A 7,133-nucleotide genomic window follows, 5' to 3' on the forward strand; every position below is an offset into this window, starting at 1 on the left:
TGTCCTGAATTGACCAATTGCTCTCCGTTGAATCTTGATTTTCACCAATAGAAGGGGATGTTTAAATTAGATCAACCAGTGATCAACCAGTTCTCTAAAATAGCTCAGAGGTGCATCTCATGAATCTTCAGTCGGCAAGCATGTAGTGACAGAGCACAACAGTGTTACGATCTGGCGATGGAGGATCAACAAGGAGATGAACGGAGTTAACAGCTGATAAGAAGAAGAGGAGTAAGAGGTGGATGGGGAGGAAAGGCAGAGGAGGAGGTAAAAGAGGGAGACGCAGGGACACACTCCTGATTAAATAAGGGTCACAATTGTGGACCATGTCCTCAGTCATGGCCTTACGATGGCCGAGGCTGGTCAAAGGGGGCAGACGAATGTTGGGAGAACAACCATGTCCTCCGTCATTCAAACATTTCATAGAGACAGCAGGTATACAGTCTAACAATGTGCACTGTACTGTAATACTGTACACTTTCTCTAATGGTTTATATTACAGTATTCCACTTGCATTTTATAATTTACAGTAGATATACTTTATACAGTTACACACTGTACATATAACGTAGCACACATTTGTATACATATTTGTAGTGTGTACATATGTATACATATGTGTGTGTTGGTGTGTTACAGTATATGTACGGTATGTGTAAGTTTATACTGTTGAAATTGTGATATATGCCATGCAGAAGAAGTGCATCCTTGTGCATTTCTGATCATTGTCATTAATACCTTATATATACCTGATATAGTTTACATCAGAAAATACATACAGGGTGCAGTGTTCTATTGAGAACATGGCTCAGCATTTTGACCATCTTGTTCATGAACAATTACACAAGGACTTGTCATACTGGCGGCTCTGACAAGTTCCTTGACATGAATATTTTCTTTTGAGGGATAAACTAAGTTACAGGCTTTTGCAGGTGATCCATTTGTGTGGTGTTGTTTGTGCGAATTGTTTCACAAAATGCACTTACTGCTTTGCAAATGTTAAGGATGATTCAAAAAACCGAGAAATACTGTAAGAAGAAGGGGAAGATGTGGCTTTTCCGTGGGCAGCACTGTGACCTCACATCTCCAGAACTGTGTGCTCAGTTCCTGCCTCCCAGCTGTGTAGAATTTCTCCAGTCCGGAGACATGCAGTTGGCCGAACTGGTGCCTGTAAATTGCCTATAGAGTGTGTGCATGTGCGTTTGTGTGTGTGTATGTCTGTGTGTGTGTGTGTGTATATATTTTGCCAAATATAATAAAAAAAGAACTGTTTGTGGAGACATTTTTCAGGTCCTCACAAAGGAAAACTCAATTTTTTTTAAATAGCAAAAGTCTTGTATTTTGCCTGGTTACATATGTTGAAGGTTAGGGCTGGGTAGGGGTTAAGGGATTAGTGAGTCTCCACAAAGATATAGACACCTAATCTGCACGTGTGTGTGTGTTTGTGTGTGTGACCCCCGTCATGCTCCTCTCTATGTGAGCAGTGCCCTAGGTGTCTGTGTATGTGTGTGTTTGTGTGTGTGACCCCCGTCATGCTCCTCTCTATATGAGCAGTGCCCTAGGTGTCTGTGTATGTGTGTGTGTGTGTGTGGGACTAATGGCACAGACAGGAGCATCTATCTTGGTGTTTATAACCTTTGGACAAACAGACAGAGAGGCTGCGGGGGGGTCAGGCTTTGACATTAGCCAAACCACTTAATGAGATTAATGAGATTAAAGCTTGGGGGCCACTGCCTCCCTAGGGCCCAGCACAGGCATGGCTCTCACCCACCCCCACCCCTCCGACTACCTAAATACAAAGAGGACCCGCTTCGAAAGAGGAAGATGAAAGGAGACGGACAGAGAATACTGCAAGGGAATGAGAGACGGCGGGGTGTCAGGTAGACGGAGATGGTTTAGGGCTGCTGCCGGAGTGACCTTCCTTCCTTTCTGGGAAAGCCCAAACTGCTCAGCACTTGTGCTAGGGTTACATCCCAGGCAGCATCTGTACACAGTGGCATGCTTCGTTTAATAAACAGCTAAGCGAGAAGGTGACCAGTGCGGGTCAACCCCTGCCCGAATTTTTAAGGACAGTGGAGCCTGTCACCGTCTGGCCCTGAGGTCGCGACCTTTACAGCGGGCCCCATCTGGCTCTCATCAGTCACGCCCTAGTAAGGCTGAGTCAATTCACTTCTGGATCAGGCTAAATTTCATTGTTATGTACAGAAAAGAGTTAACTGGTTTCTATATGTCACTCCAGGGCTGCAGTGATGTAATTTCTCCATATTTAACGACCGATCACACAATGGACCAACCCAGCAAACACACTCAGGTGATCGGCTCCACCCTCGCCGAGTAATAAATAGAAAATTTGCAGAGATTAATAAAGCTGTGGTATGTTGACTCTTTTGCCGGAAACATTTGTATCCGGCCATCGCCTACTGGCCACGTGCTGAGCATGGAGAGGCACATCAGGTCAGCAGGCTATTGAATCAGTCTGTCACGATGGACACACCCATAAGAGCCATTCAAAAGGAAGGAAGGTCCCTGTTGTTGCTGTTATTGTCTCATTTCCTCAGAAGGTAGCACACTTTCCATCCTAACTGCCTCACTCTTCAGCAAAGCCTTCCCTCGATGACCCTAACCCTGTCTAGTTCCTCCTTTCAAACTCATTTCCTGTCAGGTGATTGTGGGGCGGATGGAAAATGGCCACCTGTCACCTCTGCCTTTAGGGGACAGTAAAGTTCACAACACTCCCACCCAGCAGATCTGTACGTATATGTATGTGCGTAGAGCAAGCGCGCTCCACAGCGAACACAGTTACATTCGTTTATTTGGCAGGTGCTTTTGTCCAAAGCAACCAACGAGCGCCACAGTATGTTATAGTCATATAGCTAATCAGAAGCCAATGTAGGCAAAAGTGCAGCATCTGCGCAAAAGCTACACAATGCAAGACACTGTAAGAACCCATGAAAAGAGCTATTCAGGTCAGGATACCATGATGACTAGGTTCCTACTAAACAAGCGTAAATGGCAAGGTTCCCCAGGAACACTACAGGAGCATTCGTACTACAAGCAAGGAGGCAGTGGAAGATGGGGCAGCTCCGTGGTAAGATGGGTTAGTTGAGGGGGTCTTAGAAAAGACGGAACCTGAAACATTTCCTGAAGGTTGAAAGGAATTCTGCTAACCATATTGGGATGTTGTAACTTGTTCCATGGAGGAAACAGAAGTGAGAAATATCCACAGTTTTCACATGGCAAGGGGCTCCCCAGCTGGGGCTGGCTTCCTGCAAGGAAGGCATTCCACTGACAGACCAAAACAACATGGCTAATTGCATAAATAAAGTCATTAGCAGCGTGCTTAGTAACAAATATTTTGACAGATATCCCATCCTCGGCCCTTCAAGAATTCAAAATAGAATACACAGGGATCATCTGATAATACATCGAAAACATATCAAAGTAAGTACGTAAGTGACAGATGATGGATGTAAAAGAATAACAGGCTGCAGGGAAAGCAATAAAGAGACTGATGGACAGAGAGTCAGACAGAGAGTCAGACAGAGAGTCAGTCAGACAGACAGACAGACAGACAGACAGATAGATAGATAGATAAGCAGTGACTTGGAACATTTTATGTGGTTTCAAATCCTTCAAAAAAAGAGCATCCAGTTGCTAAGGGCACTGAGCTGTCAGCCGCAGTCCTCTCTGGCCTCTCTGCGCACCTGAGGCCTTCTGCTCACAGACTATTTGTCCCCACACTGACGTATATGTCATTGCTGCCCCAGACAACAAACAAGTTTCGATCGGGTTCAGGCTGCATACGGTGGCTGACGACCCTCGAGGAGATGGGTCCGTTTCAGAAAGTGCTCATGTCCTTGAAGGATAGCTGTCGTTACTGGGGCGACAATAGATTGGTGTCTGGTAAGTGCTGGTGTGGCGAGTGTGCCTGATGCACACTGTCATCACCTTGCTGTCACGTTGTTATCACCTTGTCATCACAGTTGGATGGAGGATCGTAGTATAGCTAGAACACTGACGCTGAGGCGGTAGGATTTCCGGAGGACGTCAGATAATCCTGAATTTGGAAGCGGATGTTTGCTTGGGGTTGAAGACCCGCTCCCCGTCCCCACTGTCACTATGGTAGTGATGTTGTTAGTCTCCGAGCAACCATACAGGGGGGGGGGCAGCTGTAATTATTTTAGTATTGTTAAAATTATCACAAATAATTCAATGCACAGCAAAAAAAAATTTATTGAAAAAAGCCTGATTTATATATGCTTTTTAAAATAAAAGAAAGCAGACAAGCGCACATGACTTTGCACCCCCCTCATAACACCCCCAGAATCCATGCATTCAACAATCACCCCCCATAACGTATGACTAACTTGCTTGAGGCGTGTTAGTCACTGTGTGTGCGTGACTGTGGCTGTTTCCCCGTTTCTCGTCATCTGCCCTTTGTGCAGATGTGTGTAGATTTGTGACAGCTACGCACTGTGCTCACGTCCCATCACTAAAGATAACGATCGAAATCCACATCGAGATCGCGACTCCCTGGAGTCTCTCTTTGTGACGTTCTGACTCAAAAACATGTGCAGATTTCCAGAACGCTGCTAATCAAAGTATGCAACCAGCTCACTGTCCTCCTTTGATGTTCCCAGAGCTCCGTCGAAGCCTGTTTTTACTCAACGCTTTGGTGAGCTCTGGGCTCCTCCGCTGTCACTCATCCATCCATCATCCATCCATCCAGTTTGGGGAGGCTGGGAAGCATGGAGCCTACGCCAAGGGGCACAGGACGCAAGCCAGGGGACGTCCCGGATGCAATGGGCAGTGTCAGGACTGCAGGAGGAAATCACTGTACAAAATGGGGAGGACAGGAGTGGGACTCGAACCCTCCCTAAACTGGCAAGAGTGCCACCCACTGCACCAGTACAAAATAAAATGCGACTTAATTGTGTACCTATGATCATACTGCAATACTACAAAAGACGTCTCCAGTGCCCCCCACTGGAACATGCCACAGTTCGCAGAGATAAGACTCTTTGTGTGTGTGACTGTGCCTTGCATGTCTATGAATGCATGTGGAAAGGTGAAGGAGGGATGCAGGATGAGTTTAATGGTGTCTTGTTCACTCATTCATCTTTTATGTATTATCCCAGTCCTACAAGTGACAGTAAGACCAGCTGGAAGCCCCCATGTCACTCACTTCTGGAGTGTGGGTTTGAACCTCACCCCTACTGTTCTCCCTGTGTCGCATGGGTTCCCTCTCAGTGCTCCTTTCTCTGCCCACAGCCCAAAGATGAGCAGTCAGCCTAACTGGTATCTCTGAGTTTATGTGCCTTCTGAGGAAATGCCACCCTGTGCCAGGCATATCTCAGCCTTGTGCCCAGAGATGCCAAGCATAGGCCCTCAACCCCCCTATGACCTGGGTAAGCGGGTAAAACATGGATATATTATCTGCTTCCTTAGCCAACACTCATAGCGCATTTCTGTCCAATTATACAACCAAAATCTTTTGTGGAACAATCAGGGTTAAATGCCTTGTCCAATCACAGTATTGTGTCCTCTCCTGGGGCAGCTGTCATTGGCCTCTTATATGTCCAGTCCTGAAGCAAGAAAAGAGGGGTTGTAATGGCTGAATATATGGGCACTTTTCCAGTGCACCAGATACCGTACTTTCAGTACTTCAACAATGTACCAAAAGTACCATACTTCAAGGTGTCGGTTTTCTACTACCATAAAAACTAGCATGGCGTTGAATAACATGACAAGGCGGGGTGGGGTATTTAGTACTGAATTCTAAAAACGGCTGTAGTATATTATAGGACTGGACGATATGTGATATTAATAATAACATTGCATGTTATGCACATGCAATTCTCAAGCTGCTAGTCAAATTAAGATCAGGCTTATAATTAACTTCAATTCTGTATGGACCTTATAGGGCAGGAAGTTTAAGTGTTGCTAAAACTTCCCAGGTCTTGGATTTTTAATGATTATGTCTTCTCAAGATTGTGTTAGTGCGGTATATGTTAAAAAATCTGTTTAAAGTTTCCCCCACTGCTTCCGCAGAAGCGCCGCATGCATTCTCCATGACAATCATAATCATTTTCATCCTTGCTGTGTACTTAAATTACTCCTGGACGGGTTCATGAGAAACCTTTTTGCTTTATAAATACCTTAGCATTTATTAAAACAAAATCACGTTGTGATATTTGAAAAAAATATCTAATACCATACTGCCCTAGTATATAATACAAAATACTTTATTTCCTGTCATGCCATCCTGATCGCGCTGTATCTAGTCTTCCAACCAGATCGCAGTTAGTTTGGGTATCTTCATTTGTCCAGGCATCCATTACTATTATTATTATTATTATTATTATTATTATTATTATTATTACTGTTGTTGTTGTTATTTTTTACTTCGTTTTTCATTATTTTCTGAATATGCAACTTTTTTCAAGACAGCATTTGTATTGTGTTTCAGAGGTGAGCTATTTGCATAACCAGTTAATAGAGAAAGCGCTTCAAGTCAAACCCCAAAGTACCGAAGTACTAAAAGAAGTATCCAGTCGGTTTGGCACTTTTGGTCCTGGTACTCATCTGGAAGTCAAAGGAAAAGGTAAAGTATTGAAATGACTACACCGAAAGTACAGTACCTGGCACGCTGCAAAAGCGCCCTATAAGTACCGGACATGTGAGCGTCCATGCATTTCGGAGGTTGCTCTGTTCATAGTCAAAAAGATGAGGGTATATAGAACACGGTGTGAGTACGCTATTTGCACGACTGACCCACCACCATCCGGTGCTCTGTACCAGGCCTGAGCATGCCTGCCCTCTGCTGGCCGTTACTGCCTTCTCTTGTAGCTTTCCAGAATTGTTTCACTTGAAATTCACCATTCAATGCAATACGTTTTATACTTGAAACTTGGATGGTGAGAGATCGCCCCCTTGAGGCTGAGTCTTTGAATTACATTCTTTGGGTTATTGCATTTTTTCCAGACTATCTCCAAACCATAACGTTATTCATATTAATTGAATTGAATTTAATTTATACTTCATCGCCAATAAATGTGAATATTATTAAAATACTCAATGTAAAAAATAATTACATTCTGGAAGTCCGCTTTGAAACGTCTAAAATAATAATC

The 7,133-nt window shown here is 44.3% G+C and overlaps 1 long non-coding RNA gene across 1 annotated transcript; it reads left to right on the top strand.

The window, feature by feature from the left end:
- LOC125749551 (uncharacterized) lies at positions 1 to 7,133 on the top strand. Its single transcript, XR_007399952.1, has 3 exons — positions 1 to 267; positions 4,641 to 5,408; positions 6,470 to 7,133. It is a non-coding gene; the product is annotated as an uncharacterized LOC125749551 (long non-coding RNA).

This window comes from Brienomyrus brachyistius, chromosome 9, assembly GCF_023856365.1.
Source record: "Brienomyrus brachyistius isolate T26 chromosome 9, BBRACH_0.4, whole genome shotgun sequence".
NCBI lineage: Eukaryota > Metazoa > Chordata > Actinopteri > Osteoglossiformes > Mormyridae > Brienomyrus > Brienomyrus brachyistius.